Below are 13,794 nucleotides of genomic sequence, written 5' to 3' on the forward strand. Positions count from 1 at the left end.
TCTTGGCACCTAATTCTGGGTCAACAAACAGGGTGGAGGAATGTTCCAAAGAACGAACAGAAGTCAATAATCTTCCAAAAGGTTTGTTCTCCTCAAAGAGTCACATGTGTCAACTGGATCCAACACGGTCTGTGTTTCGGCTATAAGCCTTCTTCAGGGGTCACAGCTATGTTACAAATATCTCAGAATATGTAACCTTGGAAACTTGAGGAAAACGCCTCGTCAGGGTCCAAGGAAAAACGTAATCCCGCTTACGTAGGGGCATCTATCCGCCCCTGGCCACCTCCAAGCAGCGTTGCTCTTCGTTTCCCCTCTATGCGTTCAACAGTCAACGAACTGAACGAAGGACACAACGCAGTCTGCAACAGCTGTTGTTTGCAAGACGCAGTGCTTTTCGTAGCCCGCCATAGAGTTCTGTTCGCTCTTTGGAACATTCCTCCACTCTGTTTGTTAATTGTTTGACCACATGGAAGGACTTTCCCGCCCTACCCCCCCCCTTTTTTTTTTTTACCTAACTTTGGTTGCCATTTACTGAATTTTCCCCTAAGTCCATTTCTTAGCACATCTTAGTAAAAAGGGATCCAAAGTTCGGAGCGTAAATCCTTTGAAATGTGGAGCCCTGAGAGTTTGGTTTCCTTAAGGAAAGAAGACCAGAGGACCAAAGAGTTGCTGGGTGTTTAAACATAAAACAAAAATCCAGTGGCGTACCAAGGGGGGGGGCGGTCCGCCCCGGGTGTACGCCGTTGGGGGGGGGTGCCGCGCGCCTGTCGGCTCTTCGTTTTCATGCTCCCTTTGCCCCGGAACAGGTTACTTCCCTTCTGAGCTAATTCCCCTGTAGCACAGGTAATTGCGAGCTGTGACATGAGACCAGCAACATCGATGACGTTACAGCAACTGCCAGCGAGAACAAGAAAATTGTATATGAATATGGGAGGGTGGGGAAGCCGCCTCCAAGGAGAAGGGTGAAAGGGGCTCCAATAAATATTGCACGGTAAACCCCCCCCCCCCCCACTTCGTCCCCTGGGAGCCAATTAACCCTCCTGAAACTGAGTGGGTCAACTCAGTTCACCACCCATCCCGCTCTCGCTTTCTCTCCCACCCCATCCCCCTTCCTCCCCTTTTCCCTCACCCACAATCTGTAGAAGGTCAAGGAAATCCTGGATCAAGCCCACCACAGAGGCGAGTGGCCCCTCCTAGGGTTAATCTGGTCCCTCCAGACCAGCTCTCCTATCTGTTACTACTATTTTAGGGAAATAATAATTCAGAAGATTGACCTTTGCTATCATTTAGCCCCCACACTGAAGTCTTCAACTGAGGAAGACAAAATAATCCATTAGGGGCTGTATGGTTTGAAACTTCACTAGAAAAATGGCAACAAAAGAAAACCCAGAGTTTAAAAGGTGATTTAAAAAAAAAAAAATTTACATTTGTACCCCGCACTTTCCCACTCATGGCAGGCTCAATGCGGCTTACATGGAGCGTTAAGTGACTTGCCCAGAGGCACAAGGAGCTGCCTGTGCCTGAAGTGGGAATCCAACTCAGTTCCTCAGTTCCCCAGGACCAAAGTCCACCACCCTAACCACTAGGCCACTCCTCCACTGTTGCTAATTTGAGATTCTACATGGAATGTTGCTATTCCACTAGCAACATTCCATGTAGAAGTCGGCCCTTGCAGATCACCAATGTGGCCGCGCAGGCTTCTGCTTCTGTGAGTCTGACGTCCTGCACGTACGTGCAGGTCGTCAGACTCACAGAAACAGAAGCCTGCGCAGCCTTCTACATGGAATGTTGCTAGTGGAATAGCAACATTCCATGTAGAATCTCCAATAGTAGCAACATTCCATGTAGAATCTCCAATAGTATCTATTTTATTTTTGTTACATTTGTACCCTGCGCTTTCCCACTCATGGCAGGCTCAATGCGGCTTACATGGGGCAATGGAGGGTTAAGTGACTTGCCCAGAGTCACAAGGAGCTGCTGTGTTTTAATATCAGCGTTGGGAGCATCCATTCGAGGGATCGGGGCTTTATCCAATGTATATGGCCAGAGTCTAGGGTCTGGCTAGTGGCATACCAAGGGGGGGACGGGGGCGGTCTGCCCCGGGTGCACGCCACTGGGGGGGTGCCGCAGCGCGCGCCTGTTGCCCTGTCTCAGTCCGAGTTCGCAATTCGCATGTGTTCACTGCTCCCTCTGAGTCTGCCCCGGAACAGGTTACTTCCTGTTCCGGGGCAGACTCAGAGGGAGCAGTGAACACATGCGAATTGCGAACTCGGAGACAGGGCAACCAGCGCATGCCGCGGCACCCCCCCCAGCGGCGTGCACCCGGGGGGGGTTGTCATTTCACCGTGGGGGGGAGAGGTGTCATCGCCGGGGGGGGGTCGCACTGCTCCCAGGGGGGGCACATCGGCGATCCGCCCCGGGTGTCAGCTAGGGTCGGAATGCCACTGGGTCTGGCTTATTTTCCCAGATGTCCAGAACTGCATAATGGGATAAACTGTGTAAGAAAACTGGATCCTATGAGTATTTTTTAGAGACGCACAAGAAGAAGAATGTTACTATTCAGTAAAATTAACCCAAATCTGTGAAGCCCTGACCACAAGTCACTTAACCCTCCATTGCCCCAGGTACAAAACAAGTCCCTGTATATAATATATAAACCGCTTTGATTGTAACCACAGAAAGGGCGGTATATCAAGTCCCATCCCCTTTCGCTATAACAGAAATCGCTCTGCCCTTAAACAATTTTTCGGGTGACCTCTCTTACCCATCTCAAGCCACCGAACACGAACTTCTTTGCTCCGAGCAAAAAGCATGAACGTGCAAACTCTTCTACCATAGAGACCCTTGTGCTTCATCCGCAAAACCCTCTTCCTTTCCTCGCTGCAAAAATGGCTCCAAGCCTGTGTAAGGGCTGAAAGGGTTGCACCTAGCTGGGGGAAAATGCAGAGAAGGCTCCCTTGCAGGCTGGCGCTGACCTTCCAGATGTGCTGCCTCCCCCCCCCCCCCCCCAGTGTGTCGGAGCTGCAGCTGCGGAGAGTGGCAGTAGGAAAGGAAAAAGGCTGTCAGGCCTCCCTCCCCTCCTCCCACGTCCTCGGGGAGCTGACCTGCAGGTCAGGTGGCTCTGTGCGGCTAGGATTTCAATGAGAGAGAGAGAGCGCGAGAGAGAGAGATTTACACGTACACAGCTCAGATCTGAAGCTAGGATGTGCTTTTCATGGTTTGAATCGTTGTATGGGGGAGCCTTCCTCATACAAAGGGGAGAGAGGATCCAGTGAAGCAACTTGGCTTAATAAATGTCTGGAGCTTTATCATTGGTGATTAAAAAGGGGGGGGGGGGCGACACACGTCTAAGACGGTCGTGTGGCCCTTCTTTCCCAATAACTTTCTGCTTTACAGCCGAGAATAAAAAGTCAGTCTTTTAGAAATCAGAGTTCCTTATTTCCAAATGATTTGTTCTATATTGGGTATAAGGGGTGGTGGTGGTGGGGGGGTGGGTTCTTGAGTGGAAGGAGGTAATGAGAGAAGATTTTGTAGCAGTGTGTCAGTTGCAGCAGGAAAGGGAAACTCAACCCCCCGCCCCCCCCCCAGAGCAATAGCCATGGGGAAGCCCACACATCCATAATACAATATATATCGTACGTATCGTTATATCGTATATAGTACAAGAATGATCCTGTTTGCCATAATGAGGTATCACTACTTTGTAGATAAGTCACTGCTAGAAGGACTCCTGAGGTTTCAAAAACTTAAGTACTAAAATGTTTTTTTTTTATTGTTGTTGGCCTGATGATTAAAAAAAACCAAAGTGTTAGAACCAATGAAGGGTCTTACTTCAACTTGAATTTCTGTAACAACTCTTGATGGGATGAGACCCTAAAGCATCCCCTTTTTCTCCAGAACCAAAGCCGAACCAGCCCTTTGCACTGCATTTGCAAACAGAAGAAATCAGTGGCCCTGACTCGGGTGGCCATATATATAAGTGACTGTTTTGTTACCCTGCTGAGGTGGTGGTGGGGAGGGAATAAGTTTGTTTTTTTTTTTTTTTCAAGAATTGTCTTCCTCAAACTAAGCCTCTCCTTTCTCTCGTGATTTTTCAAGGGTCTCTTTTCGCCGTTTCTGCAAATGCTCCTTTCGAAGCATCAAAAGGCAACGGAGCTAGAAATGACATTTGAAAACGCAGGTCTGTGCCAAGAGGCAACTCAACCTGGTTTCAGCGGCTAGCAAGCGAATCAGCAAAAGCCAAGAAGTGTGTCTGAGCGCACTGATTAGCCACCTAATTAGAACAAATGAAAAAGGCGTTGTGAGGATTTTCCTGAACACAATTCATCTTTTCTAGTCCTTGTGCGTTTTTTTTTTTTTGGTCTATGAAAAAAAATGATTTATTTCACCGTCACTCATGGTACTGATTTTAAAGCAGATGGGTATTTAAGAGGGGCTCCTTTGCACACACTGCAATGCTCTTCATGCCAGCGCCAGGGCGCAACCCCCTCCCCCCCCCCCTGAAATATTTACAATCTGGCAGGAGTACCATAATTACTCCCAGCGCATTTCCCGTGCACTATTTAAACAGAGCTGGAGCTGAAGCCAACTCAGTTTTTATTTATGTAGTTATTCAGAGCATTTATGCCCCGCTTAATACCCCCCCCCCCCCCCAGGGAAGAGGTGCTGATGTGTGTCCGCCTCTCAGTAATCATACCAGTGGCTAGTGTGCAGGGTAAAGAAAGAATGTGAGGGGGGCACAGGGAGAAACGTGACAGTGCCTCTGTGCAGATCATTAATAAGGCTTCATCCGGAGCAGTGTTGTAGTGGGATAAACATAAAGGAATCCTGTTCAGAAGGAATGGATCCTCAGAGGTTTAGCAGAGATTGGGTGGCAGAGCCGGTGGGGGGAGGCGGGGATAGTGCTGGGCAGACTTCTACGGTCTGTGCCCTGAAAATGGCAGATACAAATCAAGGTCAGGTATACACAAAAAGTAGCACATATGAGTTTATCTTGTTGGGCAGACTGGATGGACCGTGCAGGTCTTTTTCTGCCGTCATCTACTATGTTACTATGTTCTGAAAGTTGTACCTATAGATAGATTAGAGGCAATCCAGAGAAGGGCTGTCAAAAGAGTTGTCTGCATCACAGACCTATGAAGTGTGCGTGTGTGTGTGAAGTGTTTGTGTGTGTGTGATTGGAATTAAAACAGGCCACCTCAGCCTTATATAAAACATGAAAACCACCAGAATTGACTCAAGTAAAGGAAACCACTAAAGTAACTGAAAATTAAGCAAAACACAAGCTATCCACCATCAAATGATGGACAGACCTTTAGCAGTGGTATAGCCTGTAATTTTTACTACTACTACTTAACATTTCTAAAGCGCTACTAGGGTTACGCAGCGCTGTACAATTTAACATGGAAGGACAGTCCCTGCTCAAGGAGCTTACAATCTAAGAGACAAATGTATCTCCCACCCCATCTCCCTGTATCTTAAAATCACCTCCACTCCAGTCTTCGCCCTGGCACTGGCACTGCCTGCGGCCTGCACTGGGACTTTCTCTCTGACCCCTCCCCTCCTTCACAAAGCAGGAAGTTGTGTCAGAAGGGGCGGGATGAGTCAGAGAGAAAGTCCTGCTGTAGGCCGCAGGCAAGTGCCTATGAGTACCGCTGCCCGGGTGACGTCTGGAGTGGAGGTGATTTTAAGGCATAGATGGGGGGCAGAGGAGGGGTCTGACTGGGGGTGCATATGCAACACACGCACCTTGAAAATATAGGTCACTGCCCTAAAGTTGCCATTATGTGCCCTGCTATACCCTACAAAAGCTTGATGGCCCAGCATGGACCTCCAAGGCACGTTCCTACTCGAAACCCACTGAAAGGGCCTAATGGTCATCACCAGAGGAAAATGAAAGTCCAGAACTAAAATCAGCTCTAAAATTAAACTTTTTTTTTTTTTTTGCAACAACTCAACAACAATTAGCCAATGGGCAACTCAAATACCCAGGGAATATCACTCAAATCGTGAGTGGTGGGAGAGAAACCTACCTCCCATGGTCAAGAGAAGTCTGATCCTTGAAGGCAATTCTGATCAATTCTTTGTATTCTCCGCATTCCACTAGCAAAACTGGCCTAGCGAAAGCCTGGATCCTTCACACCAGTCTAAATTAAAGAATAACAAACCAATTAATTTCAAATGCTCAGCCCCCGTCTGTAGGGCAGCAACAGGTTAGCATTATATCTTCAAGCCACCTCCTTCATTTCCACACACCAGATGCAATCAGCTAGGCCCAATTCGGAGCCTGTCATGACCCCCATCTTCCCGTTGTTTGTGCTTCGGACAAGCTGTTGCTCTGTGTTCAAATTCCAATGATGTATAGAAAGAAATTATTTAGGACAAGGGTCAAGATAGGGAACCTCAAAGGGACAGACCCAGGAGTAACATAACCAGGGCTGTAGGAGGCCTGCAGTGAGTCAGCCAGAGTGTCCTTCCCCCCCCCCCTTCCAAAAAATTGAACCATGCATGAGGAGGGGGCGGGGAAGAGGGAAGGGAGAGTTCTTTCTAGAAATAAGGAACAGCAGCAAGAACTGAACCCTTTGGCCTAGCAGGGGTGTCTCCTGCACCCTGATTGCTGCCTCTCCTGGGCTGCCAGGACTCCTAGTCCTAAATCAGGCCAGACATTGGGGATGTAACTGCCACAGGAGTCCATATCTCCTTACAGATAGAGTGATGCGTAGGTGAAACAGCCTCCAGATGGTTGGAGGTGAGGGGAAGAACAGTGAAAATTCAAAGGAGCCTAAAAAAAAAAACAGAGGGGATCCTTACATGCCAGGACGTGAGGGTAAAACCTGAGATTAGGTAGGCCAAGCCTTACTGTTGTCGTTATCAAAGTTCACTTTCTGTGTTTATAGGAATTATATTGTTTTACCTGTAATATGAAGTAACAGATATGAACCAGATTAACCCTGGAAGGGGCAACTGACCTCTGTGGTGGGCTTATTCTGGGGTTCCTGTGACCTTCTAGGGATTATGGGTGAGGGCAAGGAGGAGGAGAGGGGGTTAGCAGGAGGAATTAACTGCACTGGCTCATTTATTTGAAAAGTAAACTCTGCTCAATTTCGGGAGGATTAATTGGCTCCCAGGGGGATGAAGGGGGCTTTACCTTGCAATATTTATTGGAGCCCCTCCAGAGTAGCAGGGCCTTTCACCCTGGTCCTCGGAGGCGGCTTCCCCGCCCCTCGCATGCTCGTGTACAATTTTCTTGTTCTCGCTGGCAGTTGCTGTTGCTGGTCTAACGTCACAGCTCGCAATTACCTGTGCTACAGGGGAATTAGCTCAGAAGGGATGAGCTGCAGCATAAGCAGTGAGAGCAAGTCTCTAGGTGGGTCAGGTGATCTGAATGTTAAGTTGGCACACAGGTCCCTGCTATGCAGGGGCGTAGCCAGACAACAGATTTTGGGTGGGCCTAGGCAAGAAGTGGGTGGGCACCAAATGTTCTCTGCTCCCCTCCCCCCCCCAACCACCAAAAATATATCTCAGCTGGCAGGAAAATGCTTCTTTCCACCTTGGCAGTCTGAAGTAGGCATGCGCTGAAAACTGAGCATGCGCAGGTGCCGGTATTGTGGAGAGTAGCATTTTTGTTACCATTAGGGGGAAGGTCTTCAGCTGGCAGAGCTTGGGATCCCCACCAGCTACCGTTAAACGTGTGCTACAATTGGGTGGGCCTGAGCTCTAAGTGGGTGGGCCCCGGCCCACCCAGGCCCACCTGTGGCTACGCCACTGCTGCTATGTCTTTAACCCTAGCTGTTAAGGTGGGGCGGTGGTCGAGAACTGTTTAGGTGTCATCTTCATTTGCAGCTCAGGTAAAAAAAAAAAAAACACAGTTTCATATTCTTTTGTTCAAATATTATAAATAAAGTGAGCTGCGGCCTACTTGTAATGCCAATCTGGCTTTGATGTGGTAGTTATTTAATTGTAAATGTAGTAGTGTGTGTGTGTGTGTTTTTTTTTGGGGGGGGGAGATTGGGTGGGCAGTGTCGGGGAGGCCGTCCCCTCTCCAGGGGTTAAAGTTGAGTAACTTATGAAACCAGTGTGACTACATTTTGCCTCTGCTTTTCAGCAGCTGGAAATATGGAGAATAAACTATGAACCAGATTTCCTTTTGCCTTCCTTTCCATCTAGAAACCAAGGCCTATGGAATTAAGGGCTAAAACCGCTCTGCTAGCTTTCTTTCAAAAAATATAATTCTATTTTCAGCACCCAGAACATTGGCACCATTTTGTAAATAGGAGCTCTTAGCACAGATGTTAACACCTTCTGAGCACCTGCCCCCACTGCTTTCAACCTGCTGCCTGTTAACGTTTTGAATGCATTTGAGTTAGGTTTCAAAAGCAAAATCCTGGCAGACGGTGATGCTGTAAGGGTAAATAAGGGGGTGGGATGTTAGAAACAAAAACAACAATTAGAAGAAAAAAAAACCCTAAACACCTTAAGGAATTCACAAGATGCGAAATTCACCTCAGTGCAGAGAATGTGATGTTTGGCTCCATTTAAGAGGTCCCGAGGCAGAGCTGTTTGTGGTTTTAGCCGTCTCTCTCTCTCTCTCTCTCTGCCAAGCTATGGTTGAGAACTGCAACCCTGAGCTGGGCTCCCAGTTCCTGTCACGGGGTTTCCTTGACATGAAGATGCCGCCACCGTCTCTGGCTTCCCCCTTCTTCTCAGAAATCAGCCGTAATTTGTACTGTTAAAGTGAGTGGGGACAACCGGCAAAAGACAGCTCAAGTACTCTCTCTCTCTCTCTCTCTCTTTCTGAATAAAGTAGTCACATACAGATTATAGTCAGGCACCACAGAGACAGGTCTACACACACATACACACAGACAGACACACACACAGGTACACACACTCACACATATCCCTATCCCTGTAGATACACAGACACCGTATGCCACAGACACACACAGACAAGTCCACACACACACACACACACCTCCCTGTAGATACACAGACACGGTACGACACACACACACACACACATATCCCCCTCCCTGTAGATACACAGACACGGTACGACACACACACACACACACACAAACATGTCTACACACACACACACACACACACACACATATCCCCCTCCCTGTAGATACACAGACACGGTACGACACAGACACACACACACACAAACATGTCTACACACACACACATACACACAGACAGACAGACAGACAGACACACACACAGACAGGTACACACACTCACACATATCCCTATCCCTGTAGATACACAGACACCGTACATCACAGACACACACAGACAGGTCTACACACACACACACACCTCCCTGTAGATACACAGCTCCCTGTAGATACACAGACACACAGACAGGTATACACACACACACATATCCCCCTCCCTATAGATACACAGACACGGTACAACACAGACACACACACACAAACATGTCTACACATACACACACACACATATCCCCCTCCCTGTAGATACAGACACGGTACGACACACACACACACACACACACACCCCTCCCCGTACATACACAGACACGGTACGATTAGTGATTAACAGGACTCCACAACAGTAACTTACAACTAGCTTTGCCCAAACTTACACACAGTAAGCAGAGGAGTAACCTAGTGGTTTGAGCAGCAGTGGAAGCTCGGGGTTCAAATCCTGCTTCCTTGAAGCTTTGAACTAGCCATGCTAGCCTTCATTGTAAGCCCACTTCACCAGGGCAATAACCTAGAACTAGCCCTGAAAAGGGCTGAATTCGGTCCAAATGTACCTCGTGCTCGCCTGCCCCGTTTCCTCACCTCGTCTTCATTTTCATCTTAACAGTTCGGTCCCCACTAGGGCAGCGCAAAACCATTAACCATTTATTATGCAGGAAGTCAGGAAACACACTCCAACTTCCTTCATCCACCCACCCACCCCCTAAACTTTGCTCTCAGCCACCTGGTGTCTGGCGTACGGCACATTTCGGAGAATGAATGCGCAGCTTCCACCACCATAAAATATTCACGTCCCTGACGGGAGGGTTGAGCATCTGATTTAAATAGTAAGATCCCAGCTTAATGGTTAACAGAGTGAATCTGAGGGGGGGATGGGAGAGAGGGAAAGGGAAAGTAAACCATAAGCGGTTATTAGGAGCGAGACAAAGTTGGTTTCTTTTGGAGAGGGGGGGGGGGGGTGACCTGCTATCTTTCTATTGTGTTCACACACAGACACCTTCTTCACATTGCTACATATGTTAAGCCCTAGAAGAACCTGCATGAGATTCCTTCTCTTGTACAAATCGGGGGACTTAGATCAAATACATATTCCCCCCCCCCCCAAAAAAAAAAAAAAAATCCCCAGAAACGTAAAGCGCTTTATCTCCTTCTAGTTTGGCTCACTCTATCCTGGTAGACTCAATTCCCAGTTCAATCCGGTCTGCTAAAGTCTAACACAGCCCGGCCTTATTCAGCTTAGTTTGGTATATTTCAGTTCCGCCCGCTTCATTCTAATCTGCAACACTGCAAAGCTCCTTTGGCCCTAGTTACCCCCCACCCCGAAGCTCGATCCCTTCAAGTCTGTTGGTCTCCCAAAGCTTTGTCCTAGAGATAGTCCGGTGTAACGTACTTAAGCTGTGTTTAGCCCCAGTTCTAGGGTGTTAAAGTCCGGTTTAGCACATTTCATCCCTGCCCTAGCCTAGGACAAGGAATCTGGTGTAGCCCGTGGTGCCTGGCTGGGCTGGGAGGGGAGGGGGGGGCTGAGGATTGTTCCAGGGAGGGAAGAAATGGCTTCTGTTCTCGGGGCTGGCAGCGCTGTGCGCCTGTCTCGCTGCTAATCGCACGTTTTCCAGCTCAAAAGAAAACCAAGACGATCTGTCTGCCTGTGACATGGAAAGATGGCGATGCTGCCCCTCCCCCAGCCCTCTGGCTCCCTCCCTCCCTCCCCACTTCCTCTAACCACCTTCGCTTTTCTCTCTCTCGCAGCCTAATAACATGCACTCGCTGTATTGTGTTTGGGCTTCCATCTCTCCTTCCCCTTTCTGCTAATTTGCGCAATAAAACTCGACTCCAGCTGCATCTGCATTTCCTTCTCACTCACTTCTTTCGGTTGCTGCGTTACTTAAAGATTAAACCGTACAGTATAAATCCCCTCCTTAGCCTCCCACAGAGGCTCAGGGGCATGCAAGAAAGGGCTTGAACTGCTGGTGGTCTCCGCGTGCTGACGGGGGTCTCAGACAGGCAAATACGGACAGACCTGTAGACGCGGGGTGAGCTGTTTATCTGGAAACTTGGAATCCAGATGTGATTTACGGCTCTGTTCTGTAGCCTGCTCCACAGAGGTGACATTTATCTGTCATACAGCGTGGTATACAGGGGTGACACTTCGCTGTTCTGCAGCCCTAGTTATGCAGAAGTGATTAATCTGCCTCGCAGTGTTGAGACATCCGTCCCTTGTGGGGGGGAGACTTATCTATCCTGTAGCTCGATAGCCAGGAGGATGTGAGAGTCAGATACCTGAATATGTGAGATTCCTTGGCTCATTATTTCTTCTCCACATGATATGCACAGAATAAAAATGTCCCTTCATAAGAGAAATAAATGCACACGTGAAGTTTTATTTTTATTTTTTTTGCTGAGGTGAAAGGAATACAGCTCTTCCCTTATGACTTTTTCGCAGACTCCCCCCCCCCCCCACTCCAAAGAGTTTGATTTGCCTTTTGCAAGCTCGCTGCATTACCGTGTATCTGTCTTACTATCCGGGATAGGGACCCCCTGTAGAAATGATGGAAAGGGAAATTCTGCAAAGGTTCTGGTATTAAGTGCCCCCCCCCCCAAGAAACCCTGTCAATCATAGGAAGCCGCCGATACAGTGCCAACAGCGTCAATCACACTCAGTTCTCCAATAGACTGATTTTCAGAATTCCACAAAGAAGATTCAGTCTAACAGATCGGATCCAGGCGAGTTGCATAATTTGCTTCGTCTGAAATCCGGATCCGGATCGCTGACTACACAGTGCTCAGATGGTAACACGAGAGACGAGGGGTGAACATTAAAGAACGGATATATAGTTTCACAACAGTGTGTCAACTTCAGACGTTGCCTGGGCAGAATCTGTAGATGATTTCACTGTTTACTGGAAGGGACATCAAACGTCTTTTTGCAAAAGTTCTGTGCCCTGATTTTTCGGCAGCCTGCAGTTAGTTACCTGCTTTGCATGCTCCGCCGCAGCTGCTGCAGGGATCGTTTTGCATGACCGGATTTTCCAGGCATAGAGTGGTGCACAGACAGTCAAATGCAGGATAAGTGCTTTTAATCGTGTGTCATTTAGCAGAAGCTGGAAATAAGTGCTGGCAGCAGATCGTCCCTTGCACACGACCGAATCTCATTGATTTGCCACGGAAAGGTTATGCTTTTGGCACAAAATGATCTCTGCCTGCCACGGCCTCGGAATCTCTTTGTGGCCATAATGGGCTCCCCGGAAGACAGGGACGTGTCTTAAATGCAAGGCAGAACGCTCATTGTTTTCCAAGTTGAAGCTTAGCACCGCGTGCTCAAGGTTTTCCTTTTGCAAAATAAGCCCCTTCCCTCCCTCCTGCCTTTCGGTTACCCTTTGAGAGCCTGTGCAGCTCTTCTGTGCTTCGACTGAAGCTTTAATGTTCTGCCTCCGAAATAGCTCCCTTGATCTTCTTGTCAGGTGCTTTTTCACTGCCATCACACACACACACACACAAAACTGACAGAGGCAGGTGGTGCCTTATAGACTAAGCGATTTTGAGGCCTGAGCTTTGCAGGATCAGAGTCCACTTGATAACGTAGTTTAGTCTATAAGATGCCACCTGCCTCTGGTTACACTAGACTAACCCCGGTTTCCAGGGCCGGTCTTAGGCAGAGGCGACCAAGGCGACCGCATAGGGCCCCACGCCTAAGGGGGCCCCGTGCAGCGCCTCAACTCTGCCTCGCTCGTGCCTCCGCTCCGACCTCCGCCGCTGCTCGCCTTAGTTGCCTGAGATGATCCCCATTCCCGCGGCTCGGCCACTCCGCTCCCGCCACCACCGGCGCGGCATCCACCCCCGGCTTGGGCCCGCTATTAATTGTAGTGGACTTGAACTGAATAATTTCTGGGGAGGGGAGGTTTCATGATAGCATTGTGCTTATTATTTCAATCAGGTTTTTTTGTACGTTTAGCTTCATTTGTCTTTATTTGAAATTTTGTAAATAAAAAAATGTTCTAAAAATGGAATAATCTTATCAATGGGGTAGAGCTAGGGTGGGGGCGGGGCTAGAATGGGGCCCCACCAAATTGGTTTGCATAGGGCCTCGCACATGCTAAGACCGGCCCTGCCGGTTTCTGGGTTTTTTAGTTTTGTTTTGCTTCTCTAGGTATCTCTGTATCTTAGGGAGTAGAAATCCACCGGGAGACATATGTGTTAGGCGGTGAGAGTCTGATATGTACGGATGGGGAGAGGGATCTTGGGGTGATGGTATCTGAGGATCTGAAGGCGAGGAAACATTGCGACAAGACGGTGGCCCAGTGGCGTACCAAGGGGGGGGCAGCCCGCCCCAGGTGCACGCCGCTGAGGGGGTGCCGCGCGCCTGTCGGCTCTTCATTTTCATGCTCCCTCTGCCCCGGAACAAGTTACTTCCTGTTCCGAGCAAGAGGGAGCATGAAAATGAAGAGCCGGCAGGCGCGCGGCACCCCCCCCCAGCGGCGTGCACCCGGTGGGGGTTCTTTCGCCAGGGGGGTGTCGCGCTGTTCTGGGGGGAGCGCTGCACCCGGGAGCCGGGCCGCATCGG

General features: G+C 49.0%; 1 long non-coding RNA gene across 1 annotated transcript; it reads right to left on the bottom strand.

Annotated features, from left to right (window-relative positions):
- Positions 1–832: 832 nt before the first annotated feature.
- On the bottom strand, positions 833–8,643 carry LOC115468231. Its single transcript, XR_003941834.1, has 3 exons — positions 8,503–8,643; positions 6,033–6,146; positions 833–894 (listed from the first exon to the last, which is right to left on the bottom strand). It is a non-coding gene; the product is annotated as an uncharacterized LOC115468231 (long non-coding RNA).
- Between the last annotated feature and the right edge of the window lie 5,151 nt (positions 8,644–13,794).

Source organism: Microcaecilia unicolor, chromosome 4 (genome assembly GCF_901765095.1).
Source record: "Microcaecilia unicolor chromosome 4, aMicUni1.1, whole genome shotgun sequence".
In the NCBI taxonomy this organism is placed as follows: Eukaryota; Metazoa; Chordata; class Amphibia; order Gymnophiona; family Siphonopidae; genus Microcaecilia; species Microcaecilia unicolor.